We start from the raw sequence: 17,152 nt of genomic DNA, 5'->3' as shown, positions 1-17,152 counted from the left end.
TTATTTATTTATTTATTGTTTGTTTGTGACAGAGTCGCTTTGTTGCCCAGGCTAGAGTGAGTGTCGTGGCGTCAGCCTAGCTCACAGCAACCTCAAACTCCCGGGCTCAAGCAATCCTCCTGCCTCAGCCTCCCGAGTAGCTGGGACTACAGGCATGTGCCACCATGCCCAGCTAATTTTTTCTATATATATTAGTTGGCCAATTAATTTCTTTCTATTTATAGTAGAGACGGGGTCTCGCTCTTACTCAGGCTGGTTTTGAACTCCTGACCTCAAGCAATCCGCCCGCCTCGGCCTCCCAGAGTGCTAGGATTACAGGCGTGAGCCACCACGCCAGGCCTAGACCTATATTTAGAATCAATTACTATCATATTGTAGGTGTTGCTTCCAAACCATGGTCAACAGAGATTCTATATAAGAATCACCCTGGGACCTTTTGAAATAATGTCTGCCCCACCCAGACCTACTGAATCAACATTTCTGATCTAACTTTTAAAGCTCACCAGGTGTTTCTGATACAATCTGTATTTGGGGACCACTGGCTCAGGTAGCATCAGCTCAGAATTCATAGAAATACCTGTTAGGTGTAGTGTAAATCCTACATGATTCAAAATGATAGACTTTCCAAACATTCCTCAGCCTTTCTCATATTCCAAGTGATGAAAAGACTGTAGGACTGTTCCGAGGACAGTCTAATTCTGAGCTGCTTCCAGGAATATAGCTATGTCCGGAGTGGGGCAAGGAGGAATCTGGTGGTCTCTATACTCCCAGGAGAATAAGAGGGGAAGCATTAGGTTGCTCTGTGCCAGCAAAAGTGTCATTCAGGCTTTAGAGAGCAGTTAGAGACAGCATGCGCTTGGGTGGCTGCCTCCAGTTGGTACTGTGGCACCAGTGTTGACTCCCAGATAAGCATTATCTTTGGTTTTGTGTGTAAATGTCCAGTAAGTGAGAAAAACTGACTACCCTTAATGAAAGGCTAGAACCTGGCTTCCGAAACCAGATCATAATAATATATTTTAGATAGTTTAGTACAGTTCTAGTTGGTTACATTCAATTTCTTCTGCACAAAATTTATCTAATTCCATACATATTTAAGTTTTTCTCATATACCATTCCCTCTGCTAGAATGCTCCTTTCTACTGTAGTTTGCCAGGCAAGGTCCATCTCCTCTTTTAAGATCCAGCGTTAGCAATTCCTCTTCTTAAAGCCCTCCTCCATTCACTGAAGCCATCGTTTGTGCCAGAGTGGTGGAAAGTGTGTTAACCTTTTATAGCACTCATCACGCTACATAGCTACTATTTATTGTTCCATCCATCTCCCTGCCAGACAAGGAGCTCTCTAAGCATTGAGCCCCGTGCAGAAGACAAAGCTTATCTGAGAGTCAACACTCTGCCACAGTACTGATTATATGCTGCCCCCAATGCATGTGTGCTCTTTCTCTGCTCTCCTACAGCCCACAGGACACTTTCTATGGTGTACAGCAACCTAATACCCCGCTTCTCCCATTAACTTGAAAAAGAGCAGTTAGAACTTTTTTTAGAAGAGAAATTCCATACCAGCATTGGGCACCTTTTGGTGAAAGAATTATTCCTCTAGCATTTGTTATTCTTTGTAGCAAAAGAACTTTTTTCCCCTTGTATCGTAGTTTTCATTGTTGCCATTATAAGTATTTTACTAGTATTTATTTCTAGATTCAAAGCTTCTTAAATAGGTTTTTTTTCTAAGTAGGTATTAGGATAATTGTTTTGACTGTAACCCTTTAATATTAGCAAATGGGGGGGACTGTTAAAAATACTGGGATGCTTTGAATTTTCTTTTAACTTAAACAATGTTATTTCTCTTTTAATTACTTCTTAAACAAAAACAACCCTAACTTCTCTTTTTAAAGTCAGTGGCAGAGAAGAGGGGAAGTGTACTTGTGAGTAAATGGGTGAATGCTGCTTCAGATAAAGGCTGCTCCCATTCACAATCACTATGAAAGAAATTGTTGCTAATGTTTTTCTGCCTCTCAGTCCGAGTCATCCTCCCCATTCAGTCACTCCTGGTTCTTTATTGTATTCTTTCTGCAGCTTTGCTGGTACTAGTTCACAGCTATTAATCGTCATGATACTTTGCTTTGATGTGTCTTAAGCTCTCAGATAAGATGATGTATATATGTTCAGAAATAGAGTGAAATGGTTATTCTATTTGACTTTTAAACCTAGCTTTTATTTTAGAAGAGTGAATAATTTTTAGCTGTTTTGGCTAGTGCACTTGCATCTAGTAAAAATCACTCAGCTTTTCCTTTCATTTTCAGAAGAAACTGATTACTTATTTTTAATTCCTTGTCATAATGGCAGTTAATTTTCCTTGTAGTCAGAACACCAGACTAGGCTTTTCAGTCAATGTCCTAATTTAACAATGCAGAAAAGAGAAAGCTACAGGGTATCTCCTCTGTTCTCTGCCTTCTGATGATGTCTGGTGGTTCATAATGGCCTTTGTTAGGTTACTTGTTGGGTGACCTTCATGTTAAAACTGTTTCAGAATTGCTGTGGCTTATGGAAGCTCATGGGGACTAGGGACTGCTATTTCTTGCCAAAAGAGTGTAGGCAATCTTCTAATCTCCTCCAGGAAATAAGTTGGGGTTTTTAGCAATCAGTTGTCCCTTGTAACAGAGTAGTATGTTAAACAAAAAGTTGTGATGGTGTTATATATAAAACAGAGTCTTGGAAATCGTATTTCTTTTTTTTTTTTTTTTGAGACAGAGTCTCAATCCGCCCGCCTCGGCCTCCCAGAGTGCTAGGATTACAGGTGTGAGCCACCGCGCCCAGCCGGAAATCGTATTTCTTTACTATCTTATTCTTGGTACACATAGATTATTCTTGGTTGGTACATGTATGTTTTATAATAGCCAGTCTCCCCAAATGATTAAACTCTGCAGTGGTGAATATAAAATGTTATTTGGTTGTTTCCTTTGGAAATTGGTCTGACACATTTGCCCTGTAGCCATATAGTCATATAGCTAGATCTTAATGTCTAGGATTACTAAACATTACTAAATTACTAGATCTTAGTTCTTAGTGTCTTCAAAAATCAGTGTGTTCACAATTAGCTTTTTTTTTTTTTTTTGAGACAGAGTCTCGCTTTGTTGTCCAGGCTAGAGTGAGTGCCGTGGCGTCAGCCTAGCTCACAGCAACCTCAAACTCCTGGGCTTGAGTGATCCTTCTGCCTCAGCCTCCCGAGTAGCTGGGACTACAGGCATGCGCCACCATGCCCGGCTAATTTTTTATATATATATCAGTTGGCCAATTAATTTCTTTCTATTTATAGTAGAGACGGGGTCCTGCTCTTGCTCAGGCTGGTTTTGAACTCCTGACCTTGAGCAATCCGCCCGCCTCGGCCTCCCAAGAGCTAGGATTACAGGCGTGAGCCACAGCGCCCGGCCCACAATTAGCTTTTATTTTTACCTGGCTGTGTTTTTAAAAATCTAACCTATAATTGTGCCTTAGGGACTTTTTATTTTTCTCTTTTAAGAAATGGCACAAAGCAATAAAGGAAGTAAATTCATGTAGTTGAGCTTTCACTTGGCATATAAGCAGTGTTTTGTTTTTCCGTATTCCCTTCTTGTTCTTGTCCTGTGCAGAAACCATTTATATGATATATTTCATATGATAATGGCACTCATTACTTTTTACCTAACACTGTTTTATATCTATTGCTATAGAGGATACAGAAGTAAAAGGTATAGTTCCTGTCCTTAAAAAGCTAATAGTCTTTCAGGCAAAAAAGCATAATGAACATTATGCTACAGTAGAACATTACACTACATTTAAAACAAAACAAAACAAAACTTAAGATCAGTATGCACTGGTCAAGGTTGAGAAGACAAATAGAGGATGACTTGAGCTGGGAGGGGACAAGACTACAGACACTGATGTGGAAATAGAGGTGAAGTTAGGTAGATAGAATGGATGGAAACAAATTGTGCAGAGATCTGGGAGTTGGTATCAACCATCATGAGTTTTGAGCCTCATTTTAGGAAGGTTTATTGTGACATCAGTATTCTGAAGAGACTAAGAAGACCAGCTTATGAGGCTGTTCTGTTCCTCTTTTTTTTTTTTTTTTAAGAGATGGGGTCTTGCTATGTTGCCCCGCCTGGCCTCAAACTCCTTGGCTCAAGCAATCCTCCTGCCTCAGCCTCCTCAGTGGCCGGAATTACGGATACATGCCATTGTGCACCCAGCTTGTTCTGTTCCTTTTTGGTTCTTTTTCCCTTCGTTCTCAGATTTGGTCAATCACCAGGTTCTGTTAACAGGTTGCTGCCTTCATCCTACTGAAACCCGTTAGTTTATCAAAAAGTCCTTTTTGTGGGGAAAATTTATTTAAGGTTTAGATAAGATTAGATTCTAGGAATCTCATTAGAAATCTACGAAACGGAAAGGTTATATATTGTTCAGCTAGCCATATTGAGTGCCTTCTGGATGACCTATAAGGATACAAAGAAGCACAATATACCGGCACCATGTGTGCCTTGTTTCATTTAGTTTTTATGAAAGCCTATTAAGTGAGTACTGTTATTTTCCTCATTTTACAAAAAAGGAAACTGAGGCACAGAAGGTAGCATATCTCACCCCAGGTCACACTGCTAATTAGTAGAAGAACCAGGATTGGGATGCTGGTCTCTGGCTCTTAATGACTATTCCTTTCTGCCTCTCTGCCTCCCTCCTTTTAAATATGGAACAAACATTTTCCCCATATTAAGTATTTTATTAAAACATTTTTAATGTCTGTCTAATATGCCATTTTATGGATGTATTATTTCCCAGGTTTAACTGTTCCCCTGTGGTTGGACTTTTAGGTTGTTTATAGTTATTTATTTTGAGAAAAGGTCTCGCTCTGTCACATGGGCTAGAGTGCAATGGTGTCTTCATAGCTCACTATAATCTCAAAATCCTGAGCTCAAGTGATCCTCCTGCCTCAGCCTCTCAAGTAGCTGGGACTACAGGCATGTGCCGCCAAACCCGGCTAATTTTTCTACTTTTTGTAGAGACGGGTTTTCACTTTTGCTCAGGTTGGTCTTGAACTCCTGACCTCAAGTGATCCTCCCACCTCAGCCTGGCAGAGTGCTAGGATTACAGGAGTGAGGCACCACTCTGATTAATAATGTCCTTATGATCTTAGCTTATAATCTGGATGTAAAGCCTGAAGTAGAGTTACCAGATCACGATTTGAATATTTTTTTTTTTTGAGACAGAGTCTCGCTTTGTTGCCCAGGCTAGAGTGAGTGCCGTGGCGTCAGCCTAGCTCACAGCAACCTCAAACTCCTGGGCTCGAGTGATCCTTCTGCCTCAGCCTCCCGAGTAGCTGGGACTACAGGCATGCGCCACCATGCCCGGCTAATTTTTTCTATATATATTAGTTGGCCAATTAATTTCTTTCTATTTATAGTAGAGACGGGGTCTCGCTCTTGCTCAGGCTGGTTTTGAACTCCTGACCTTGAGCAATCCGCCCGCCTCGGCCTCCCAAGAGCTAGGATTACAGGCGTGAGCCACAGCGCCCGGCCGATTTGAATATTTTTAAAGTTCTTGATTCACATCACCAGTTGTCTTCAATAGGATTCTGCTGGTTTAACTGCACCCTGACCAGTGTTGGAAAAGTAGTCTTTAAAACAATCACAGCTGTGCAGTTTAATAGAGGTAAAATACTGGCAAGTTATTTTAATTTGCATTTCTTTTACTATTAACGAGGTTTTTTTTCTTACTCATTTGCCATTTGTATTTCTTTTTTTTTTTTTGAGACAGAGTCTCACTTTGTTGCCCAGGCTAGAGTGAGTGCTGTGGCGTTAGCCTACCTCACAGCAACCTCAAACTCCTGGGCTCAAGCAATCCTGCTGCCTCAGCCTCCAGAGTAGCTGGGACTCCAGGCATGCGCCACCATACCCAGCTCATTTTTTCTATATATATTAGTTGGCCAATTAATTTCTTTCTATTTATAGTAGAGATGGGGTCTCGCTCTTGATCAGGCTGGTTTCGAATTCCTGACCTTGAGCAGTCCTCCCACCTCTGCCTTCCAGAGTGCTGGGATTACATTTGTATTTCTTTCAGTCTCTTTCCATCTTTTGCCAAGCTTTCTCTTTGGTGTTCATCTTTTTGTTATAAATTTTACAGTTGTGTAAATAAAGGTGTTAATCCATTATCATAAACGTTGCAAATACTTTTTTCCTGGTTGGCCGTTTTCTTTTTAAGTTTTTTTCAATATGGTTTTGTCATGTATAAGATTTTTGTCTTTAAAGTGGTTAAAATTTCAATCATTTCCTCTGCTTTCTCCTGTTCTTTATGCTTTTAAGCACAAAACCTTCCTCATTCTTAGATTGCAAAGCTATTCCTATATATATTTTTGAGGTTTGTTGTTTGTTATTGTATCTTTATTTCATAATACAAAATATATTATAGCTAGTGTAGTGGATTAAAGATAACAGTTATTTCCAAACAGTTAACTGCTTTTCCAAACAGTTAACTGCTTTTCTGATAACCTTTTATAAAATAATCCTCTTTTCTCCACTAATTTAAAATGCGAGCTTTTTATATACTAGTGTTTATTTCTAGATTCTCTCTTCTATTCAAATTGGCTATCTGTGATAGTACTACTATATTAATTATTGTGGCTTTAAAATATGTTAATATTTGGAAAGAGAAAGGTCACCTTTTTAGAAATTTTACTGCCATCTTCAATATCCTGTTTATTTTTTAGACAAACTTTAAAAATTACTTTATATAAAGTAGGAAATATTAACATATTTACAGTATTTGGTATTTCCACTCATGGATATAGATCAGGGGTCCTCAAACTTTTTAAACAGTGGGCCAGTTCACTGTCCCTCAGACCGTTGGAGGACCGGACTATAGTTTAAAAAAAACTATGAAGAAATTCCTATGCACACTGTACATATCTTATTTTGAAGTAAAAAAAAGGCCGGGCACGGTAGCTCAAGCCTGTAATCCTAGCTCTCTTCGAGGCTGAGGCAGGCGGATTGCTCGAGATCAAGAGTTCGAAACCAGACTGAGCAAGAGTGAGACCCCGTCTCTACTATAAATAGAAAGAAATTAATTGGCCAACTAATATATATATAGAAAAAATTAGCCGGGCATGGTGGCTCATGCCTGTAGTCCCAGCTACTTGGGAGGCTGAAGCAGAAGGATTGCTTGAGCCCAGGAGTTTGAGGTTGCTGTGAGCTAGGCTGACACCACAGCACTCACTCTAGCCTAGGCAACAAAGTGTGACTCTCAAAAAAAAAAAACAAAAAAAAAAAACGGGCAAAAACACCCGCATGTGGCCCGTGGGCCGTAGTTTGAGGACGCCTGATGTAGATAATAATATCCCTACTTAGCCTAATGAGGTTTTTTTATGCCTCTTGGAAGAGTTTTACAGTCTTCAAATAGATCCTACAAATTTTGAGTTTATGTTATTATTTTTCTTTTGATATGTTTATTGTGAATGATATATTTTATGTTTCTATACTATTTACTATTGAATGTATATGTATATACGATTTCCAGGGTTTTTTTTGTTTGTTTTTGTTTTTTTTTTAGACAGAATCTCACTCTGTTGCCTGGGCTAGAGTGCCATGGCGTCAGCCTAGCTCACAGCAGCCTCAAACTCCTGGGCTCAAGCAATCCTTCTGCCTCAGCCTCCCAAGTAGCTGGGACTACAGGCATTCACCACCATGCCCAGCTAATTTTTTCTGTATATATTAGTTGGCCAATTAATTTCTTTCTATTTATAGTAGAGATGGTGTCTCGCTCTTTCTCAGGCTGGTTTTGAACTCCTGACCTCGAGCAATCCGCACGCCTCAGCCTCACAGAGAGCTAGGATTACAGGCGTGAGCCACTGCGCCCAGCTAATTTTTTCTATATATTTTTAGTTGGCCAATTAATTTCTTTCTATTTATAGTAGAGACGAGGTCTTACTCTTGCCCAGGCTGGTTTTGAACTCCCGACCTTGAACAGTCCTCCCGCCTGGGCCTCCCAGAGTGCTAGGATTACAGGCATGAGCCACTGCGCCCAGCCACAATTTCCAGTTTTTATAGCCCATCTTGTTCTACAGAGAATTTGAAGAAATAGGCCAGGCGTGGTGGCTCATGTCTATAACACCAGTACTTTGAGAGACTAAGGCAGGAAGATTGGTTGAGGCCAGGAGTTTGAGACCAGCCTGGGCAACATTGTGAGACCCCTGTCTCTACAAAAAATTAAAAATGAAGTAACTAGCCAGATATGGTGGTACTCACCTATCGTCCTAGCTATTTGGGAAGCTGAGGCAGGAAGATTGCTTGAGCCCAGTAGTTCCAGGCTACAGTGAGCTATATTCAGGCCACTGCACTCTAACCTGGGTGAATTGAGCAAGACCCTGTTTCTAAAAATGTATCTATGTATATTATATATAGAGAGAAAATACAAATAATAAATAGTCTAAATAAATCAAAGACCAGAAAATACAAATTAGAATAGAAAGTTATTACATTGTTTGAGAGGCAACAAACTGATCGAGATGTGGCCACCTTACAAAAGGTGGTAACATCTTGTTACATAGGTCTCACGATGAAAGAAAACATTTCTTCATTGAAGATTTTCCAAGCATTTAACTCCAGATGAAATTTCTCCCACATATCCTTTAGTGTAAGCCAAGGCATAATGCCAAAACAAAACTCAATAAAAGCGGTTCTGTAGGGGATAAGACCATGTGGCCCAAGTATACCCAGCTTTCTGATGGACTGGCATAATTCTGGAATAAAGCCTAGAATAGAATGCAGAATTCCACAGAGAGGTCCAGTCAGATAAGAACAATCTCCTTTGGATTTACCAATGAAGGGCCATTGCTGGCTTCACAGCAGCTACATAGAATATTGGGGGGCAGAACCCAGGCTGGTGAGTAGAAGAGAAGTAAAGGGTTAGAGACAGCCAGTGTGGAGTTGAGCATGGAGAGAATAAAGAGATGACATACTAAATAGTGAAATGGGGTTGAAGAGTTTTAAATGGGAAAAATCTGAGCAGCATAGAGCTAGCAGAGATGAAGGTAAGGCAAGAGAAGGGACAGCTGATCCAGAAGGCTCCCTTGGGTGCAGGCCAGGCTGGTGGCATAGGAGCATGGGCAGACCTCCAGTCTCTGTCAGGGGCTAGTCCCCCTGCTGCATCCTGCCACCTGACCAATCAGCAGAGGCAGGGAAGTGCACAGGTGCCAGTTTTCCTTTCTTCTGTCCTCCCACTCCAAGTTGCCTAGATCTCCCTACTTCAGTCTGAACCCCCTCTTTTCCCCCAAAGTAGGTTTTTTTTTTTTGTTTTTTTCTTGGAGACAGAGTCTCACTTTGTTGCCCAGGCTAGAGTGAGTGCCGGGGCGTCAGCCTATCTCACAGCAACCTCAAACTCCTGGACTCAAGCAATCCTACTGCCTCAGCCTCCCGAATAGCTGGGACTACAGGCATGCGCCACCATACCTGGCTAATTTTTTCTCTATATATTAGTTGGCCAATTAATTTCTTTCTATTTATAGTAGAGACGGGGTCTCACTGTTGCTCAGGCTGGTCTCGAACTCCTGACCCTAGAGCAGTCCTCCCACCTGGGCCTCCCAGAGTGCTAGGATTATGGGTGTGAGCCACCACGCCTGGCCTCCCCCAAAGTAGGTTGAATGATAATTTTTTTTCCTAAGCTTCACTGTAAGGATCTGATCCTGATCTGAAGAGTTCTATTTTATGATATTGTAGTCCAGAGGATGAACCCATTTTACCAAGCTCAATTAGTTGGATAGTGATGGACTGGGGACTAGAGTCCAGGTTTCTTTATTCCTTGTCCAGGTCCATTAAGTTGAAGGTGACAGCCAAATATCGATAGGGAGAGATACCCTTTAAGCAGTGAAACTGTGGTATTGTAGATGTGGATTGGAAAGACCCTTATGTAGAGACAATTGAAATGAAAAGGCTGGTGTAAGGAATGGCTAAAGAGAAAGAAACAGAGCCTTGGTAAGCTCAGAGGGGCCGATGGAGGAGTGCTGAGAGATGAGGAAGGAGACCCAGGAAAGGTAGAAACCAAGGGAGAAAAAAGGCTTATGAAGGAGGAATGTAAGTTTCATCTCATCAGATGCCAGACAGAGGTCGGAGGAAAGGTTTTTGGGTTGGCTGGGGTGGTTCTTGGGTGGTGCTTGTGGGCCAAGCAAAGGAACCACAGAGGGCTAAAGGAGGGAGTGGAGTCCTTTTTAGTAAGGACATATTTTTAAGGTGGGAGAGCAAAGTCACATATAAAAGTACATATAAATTACATGTATGATATGATCTCATCTATATAAAAAATACATGTCTACAGATGAAAAGCTGAGAAAATACCAAAGTGTTGAGTGATTAGGTATAGGAATTGTTATCTTTTATCCTTTATGTGCTTCATTTTTCAGATTTATATAAATAAACTAATATACTTTCATAATCTGGAGGGGGAAAAATTGTGTACCAGAAATAAATGTAAACCCCTTTTGAGTGATATGTAAACCTTGTTAGTGGTATTAATCCACAAATAGGAGATACCTAGAAGGTATCACTGACTGAAGCAAGGAGGGAGCCAGAGAATGTGTAAGAATGAGCATGCGTGCGTGCATGCGTGCGTGTGTGTGTGTGTGTGTGTGTGTGTGTTTAGAGCTAAGAGGAATTGGGTATTTGAAAGCAGGAGTCTGCAGAGAAAGGAAGGAGATGGATTGGAGCTGCTAGTACAGTGAGAGGCAGCTAGGAGCACAGTCCCCAGGGAGTGGGGAGAGACTTGGCCCAGCCTGTTCTGTTAGTTATTGATTCAAAAGTGAAATTCTCTTCCTCTAGAGCAAGTTAGGTAAAAGGGACTGCTGCATGAGGGGATGCACTGAGATTTCTAAGCAGTGTATTAGAGAGGCTAGTGGCTTGCTACTTTGTCTGATGTTTTTCTGTGAAAATAGAGGTTACAGCTTTAAGACCTGAGTAGATGCTCTTGTTCATGGACCTTATGCCATGTGTTTTTTTTCACAGTGAGAGAATACTGTCAGCTCAACTCCTTGGCAGCACAGTTGGTTTCAATTTGTATTCCTTTATACCAGTTCTTTTTCTACCTGGTTTATAATTTGACCTCTTTTAGGTTGGACTTGGTTGTTTATAAGCAATTTCTAACATTTTAAGTTTTCAGATTCTTAGCAGAGATAAGATGGATTTTTTTCCTGCATTCTTCAAATTGTGTGCTACAAAACCCCAGAGCTCAGAGATTAAATGTTTTTCCTCTACCAGTTTTATTATTGAGGATATTTAAATAGTCTGTGGTTATGTAGTGATTCTCTGACAGGGCCACCATATTAGCATTCACAGCATGTGAATTGTTTTGTTCTTTGATAACTTTTCTGAGAATGTCATTGAGGTAAATGGGGCTTTTTTTTTGTTTCTAACTTCATACATTTAGATATCTTGTTATCCTCTTTGCTGCAATACTTACTTTAGGAACTTCATGGCCTGGAAAACTCTCAAGAAAAAATAGATGAACAGTAACAATATATTAGATTATGAAATATGATTCTTTGGGTTGGGGTGGGACCTGAAGTTCTGTGTTTTTAACAAGCTCCAGAGTTATACCAATGCTGCTGGTCTTCAGACTAAGAGTGACAAAGATATAAAGCTGTGCTCTCCAGTATAGTAGCCCTTAGCCCCATGTTGCTGTTGAGAACTTAATAGTGTGACTAGTACGAATGGAGGTATGCTATAGTTGTCAAAGATGTATCAGATTTCGAAGACTTGACATGAAAAAAGAATATAAAATATCTCAGGCCGGACACAGTGGCTCACACTTGTATTCCTAACATTTTGGAGGCTGAGGTGGGAGGATCATTTGAGTCCAAGAGTTCAAGACCAGCCTGGGCAACGTAGTGAGACTCTCTCTCTTCAAAAAAATTTTTAAAAATTACCTGAGCATGGTGGAACACACCTGTAGACCTACTCACTCAGGTGGCTGAGGCTGCAGGATCGCTGTTGCCCAGGAGTTTGAAGTTGCAGTGAGCTATGATCACGCCACTGCACACTAGCTAGGGTGACAGAGTGAGACTGTGTCTCTAAATAAATGAATGATATATCACTAGTAATTTTTTGATTACACCTTGAAATGGTAATGTTTTGGACATACTGGGTTAAATAAAATAGATTAATAAAATTAATTTCACCTCTTTCCTTTTACTTTTTTTTTTCTTCTCCTTTTACTTTTTAATATGAAAGATTTTTATTTAAAGTCACACAGACAGAAGTTCACATTTGTGGCTTACATTATAATTTTATTGAACAGTGCTGGTATAGAGAATTCCTATCCCAAAAATAAAATCCATCTGAACAACATTGGGTTTATAAAAGTAATTATAGTTAAGATTGTGCTTAAAGTAGTCTTTCATAATCAGAAGTATAAATGAGATCTTAAAAATGCAAGCACATTGCTTAGACATTTTTAATTTATTGGCAAATTTTAAAGTACTCTACAAATGTCCCTGGACCCTCACCTTCTGCAATAATATTTTGTTATATTTGTTCCCACTGTTACAGAACAGATAGTGAGAGGCCTTCACATTGAATGTTGTAGAATTTTTCTCTTGGTTGAGACAAGGGACTAATGAAAGAAAGTAATGACAGAACAAACCAGACTGGCAACCCTCCAACCTCAAGTTTTCCATCAGCCTTGTTTTGTTCCATGCAGATGGTGGGCTTTGAATTTGTCCAAAAATGCAGGTTGCTTCAAGCCTGGCTTTTGCCCTCAGAGTTTTCATACCCCGCTGGGAAAATAGATCATTTTGAGAAAAATTTAAGTGCAGAATTGTGTGGTTATTTTATTAGCAAACACATTCAGAGCAAAGTAATGGCCACAACACCTCAGAAGGCTTTGTTATGATCTGAGAGGAGTGGGTAGGACTTAAAGTCCAGAGCAGAAAGAGGAAAATGGCAGTGGCAACAACTATGTTTCTGTGAGAAGACAAACAGCTTGACTGAAGGGGAAAGTGTGCTGGAGAGCAGCAAGCCATAAGTCTGAATAGGTTATCTTGGGCTCACATACTGAGAGGCCTTGAAAGCCAGCAGGGTGCTAAATGCATCATGAATTTTTTTTTTTTTTTACAAAAATAGAGACACCTTTTGAGGAAATCAAGCCCTATTCTTTGTGAAGTGAGTAAATCTTAACCTTCCTGCCCAGAAAGCATAAGTAGTTTTCCATGGCCAACTATATGAGGTATAGTCTTTGCATTTTGTCATTCAGGACCATCCAAACTGGCCACAACCAACACATCTTTCACCTATCTTAATATCCTCTCTGTCCTATGCTTTTAAGCCAGTTCTTACTCTTTCTCATAATTAATTTTCATATGTGTATCTTCTGTTTAAGGACCCAACCCCCTCTCCAGTAACCCCTAGAATGTAGGACAGGCCTTGCCCATCTCTCTCTATCTAGTCTTTGGTACTACCTTACAGGTGGTCCTGGCTTAAAGGGGCTCTCCCTGACTGCTACCACGGAAACAGTGTTAAGGTGCCTGGACAGAGAATTGGAGAAAGGTGTCTCTAAAAAGAAGTAGCAAAAGCTTTGTGATTAGGTTAAAAATATGAAACACTTTAAATTTTTATTCCTTTATTTATTTATTTTTTTCCATTTTCAGTTGGCCAATTAACGTTTTTTTTTTTTTGTTTTTTTTTTTTGTTTTTTTATTTTTAGTAGAGACGGGGTCTCGGCTCTTGCTCAGGCTGGTCTTGAACTTCTGAGCTCCAACGATCCACCCGCCTCGGCCTCCCAGAGAGCTAGGATTACAGGCGTGAGCCACAGCGCCCGGCCTAAATTTTAATTTTGAATTGTTAGGTCAGGTTATTGACTTAAGTTAGATGATTGTTGAGACCTATTTTACTCTTAGATATTTGGGTACTCTAGTTACTCACAAGATTTCAGAGCCAGGCCAGGCTCGGTGGCTCATGCCTGTAATCCTAGCACTCTGGGAGGCCAAGGCAGGTGGATCGCTCAAGGTCAGGAGTTCAAAACCAGCCTGAGCAAGAGCGAGACCCCGTCTCTACTATAAATAGAAAGAAATTAATTGGCCAACTAATATATATAGAAAAAATTAGCTGGGTATGGTGGCGCATGTCTGTAGTCCGAGGTACTTGGGAGGCTGAGGCAGGAGAGCTTGAGCCCAGGAGTTTGAGGTTGCTGTGAGCTAGGCTAATGCTAATGCCATGGCACTCACTCTAGCCTGAGCAACAAAGCAAGACTCTGTCTTTTAAAAAAAAAAAAAGGATATTTCAGAGCCAGAAATTGAATTGGTGGAGTTTTAAGGCAAGGTCTCACTCTGTTGCCCAGGCTAGATTGCAGTGGTGCATCACAGCTCACTGCAGCCTGGAACTCCAGGGCTCAAGTGATCTTCCCACCCCAGCCTTCCAGGTAGTTAGGACTACAGGCATGTGCCACCATGCCTGGCTAGTTTTTTTTCTTTGTAGAGACAGGGGCTTGCTATGTTGTCCAGGCTTTTCTCTAACTCCTAGACTCAAGTGCTCCTGCCACAGCCTCCCAAAGCACTGGTGTTAGAGGCGTGAGCCCCCTAACCCAGCCTCAAAGCATTTATTGAGTATTACCAGCCTGGGCACAGTGCTAATGAGTAAAAACCACTTGTTAAGGCCGAGACAGGCGGATTGCTAAAGGTCAGGAGTTCGAAACCAGCCTGAGCGAGACCCTGTCTCCACTAAAAATAGCAAGAAATTAATTGGCCAACTAAAAATATATAGAAAAAATTAGCCAGGCGTGGTGGCGCATGCCTGTAGTCCCAGCTACTCCGGAGGCTGAGGCAGGAGGATCGCTTGAGCCCAGGAGTTTGAGGTTGCTGTGAGCTAGGCTGACGCTACGGCACTCTAGCCCGGGCAACATAGTGAGACTCTGTCTCCAAAAAAAAAAAAAAAAATTGTTGTTTTTTTTTTGTTAGATGTGGCCCTTGTCCTCAGGGAACTTGTAATCTCATAGGGAAAAGAGATGAATTTCAAGTTGGTGGTATAACATAGGAGGCAGTTTTGTGCAGTGTCTACAAGCAGGGCCATAGGAGTCATGATCTAAGTTCTGACTCCAAAAAGCAGGGTGAAAAAACTTGGGTGGGGGAATTGTTGCCCAATGGGTATAAAGTTTCAGTTACACAAGATGAATAAGTTCTAGAAATTATCTATATAATATCGTACCTGTAGTTAATAGTGTGGTATATGTGCAATTTTTTGGTATATCAATTATACCTTAATAAAGCTTAAAAAAAAATAAACCCACTGTGACAGAGCATGTTTTCTAAAGTAGAATTTCGTTTAAAAACAGCAAAGCGGCCGGGCGCTGTGGCTCACGCCTGTAATCCTAGCTCTTGGGAGGCCGAGGCGGGCGGATTGCTCAAGGTCAGGAGTTCGAAACCAGCCTGAGCAAGAGTGAGACCCCGTCTCTACTATAAATAGAAAGAAATTAATTGGCCAACTGATATATATATAAAAAATTAGCCGGGCATGGTGGCGCATGCCTGTAGTCCCAGCTACCCGGGAGGCTGAGGCAGAAGGATCACTCGAGCCCAGGAGTTTGAGGTTGCTGTGAGCTAGGCTGACGCCATGGCACTCACTCTAGCCTGGGCAACAAAGCGAGACTCTGTCTCGAAAAAAAAAAAAAAAAAAAAAAAAAAAAAAAAAAAAAACAGCAAAGCTATCACCGGTGGTTTTTTGTTGGTTTTACACGTGTGTGTTTTTTTTGGACAGCATCTTACTCTTTTACTCAGGCTAGAGATCATTGGGGTCATCATAGGTAACTGCAGCCTCAAAGTCCTAGGCTCAAGTGATCCTCTGCCTCAGCTTCCCCAGCAGCTGGGACTACAGGCATGCACCACCATGCCCAACTGTCTACCAGTGTTTTCTAAATAGATAGAGGAAATGCATAAGATTTATTTTCAATTAATTTCTTAGTTGACATAAAAATTATTATTTTTTTTTTTGGAGACAGAGTCTCGATTTGTTACCCAGGCTAGAGTGAGTGCCGTGGCGTCAGCCTAGCTCACAGCAACCTCAAACTCCTAGGCTCAAGCAATCCTTCTGCCTCAGCCTCCCGAGTAGCTGGGGCTACAGTCATGCGCCACCATGCCCGGCTAATTTTTTTTCTATATATATATATATTAGTTGGCCAATTAATTTATTTCTATTTATAGTAGAGACGGGGTCTCGCTCTTGCTCAGGCTGGTTTCAAACTCCTGACTTCGAGCAATCCACCTGCCTCGGCCTCCCAGAGTGCTAGGATTACAGGCGTGAGCTACCACGCCTGGCCAAAAATTATGTTTATGGTGTACATCATGATGTTTTGAAATACATGTACTTTGTGGAATGGCTAAATCAATGTAATTAACATATGCATTCTCTCACATTTTTTTGTAGTGAGAATACTTAAAATCTATTCTCAGTGATTTTCAAGTATACAATACATTGTTATTAACTACAGTAGCCATATTGTACAATAAAATCTCTGGAACCTACTCCTCCTATCTTGTGTTACACTTTTTTCATTATTTATTGGTTTGAGTCATGTCCAGGAATATTCAGACACGATTGGCTACTCTCTTTTTTTTTTTTTTTTTTTTTTTTTGAGACAGAGTCTCGTTTTGTTGCCCAGGCTAGAGTGAGTGCTGTAGCGTCAGCCTAGCTCACAGCAACCTCAAATTCCTGGGCTCAAGCAATCCTCCTGCCTCAGCCTCCCAAGTAGCTGGGACTACAGGCATGTGCCACCATGCCCGGCTAATTTTTTCTATATATATTAGTTGGCCAATTAATTTATTTCTATTTATAGTAGAGACGGGTTCTCGCTCTTGCTCAGGCTGGTTTCAAACTCCTGACCTCGAGCGATCCCCTTGCCTCGGCCTCCCAGAGTGCTAGGATTACAGGCGTGAGCCACCACGCCCGGCCGCTACTGTCTCTTAATTCTCTTTTGTTTGTATCAGACTTTCTCAGTTTCAGCACTGTTGACATCTTGGGCCTAATAATTCTTTGTGGACTGACCTGTGCCTCTTAGGATGTTTAGTAGCATCTTTAGCCTCTACCCATTAGATACCAACAGCACATCCTACCCTGCCTGAGATAGTAATAGTAACAACCACAAGTGTCTCCAGATCCTGC

At 41.1% G+C, this 17,152-nt stretch overlaps 1 protein-coding gene across 2 annotated transcripts in view; it reads left to right on the top strand.

Annotated features, from left to right (window-relative positions):
- CTCF (CCCTC-binding factor) overlaps window positions 1–17,152 on the top strand; it is a 55,590-nt gene that overhangs the window by 16,348 nt on the left and 22,090 nt on the right. The gene's annotated exons all lie outside the window — the stretch shown is intronic.

The sequence above is a fragment of the Microcebus murinus genome, chromosome 20 (genome assembly GCF_040939455.1).
Source record: "Microcebus murinus isolate Inina chromosome 20, M.murinus_Inina_mat1.0, whole genome shotgun sequence".
Lineage (NCBI taxonomy): Eukaryota > Metazoa > Chordata > Mammalia > Primates > Cheirogaleidae > Microcebus > Microcebus murinus.
Note: the sequence above shows the minus strand (reverse complement) of the source record. Positions and strands in the feature narration are given on the sequence as shown.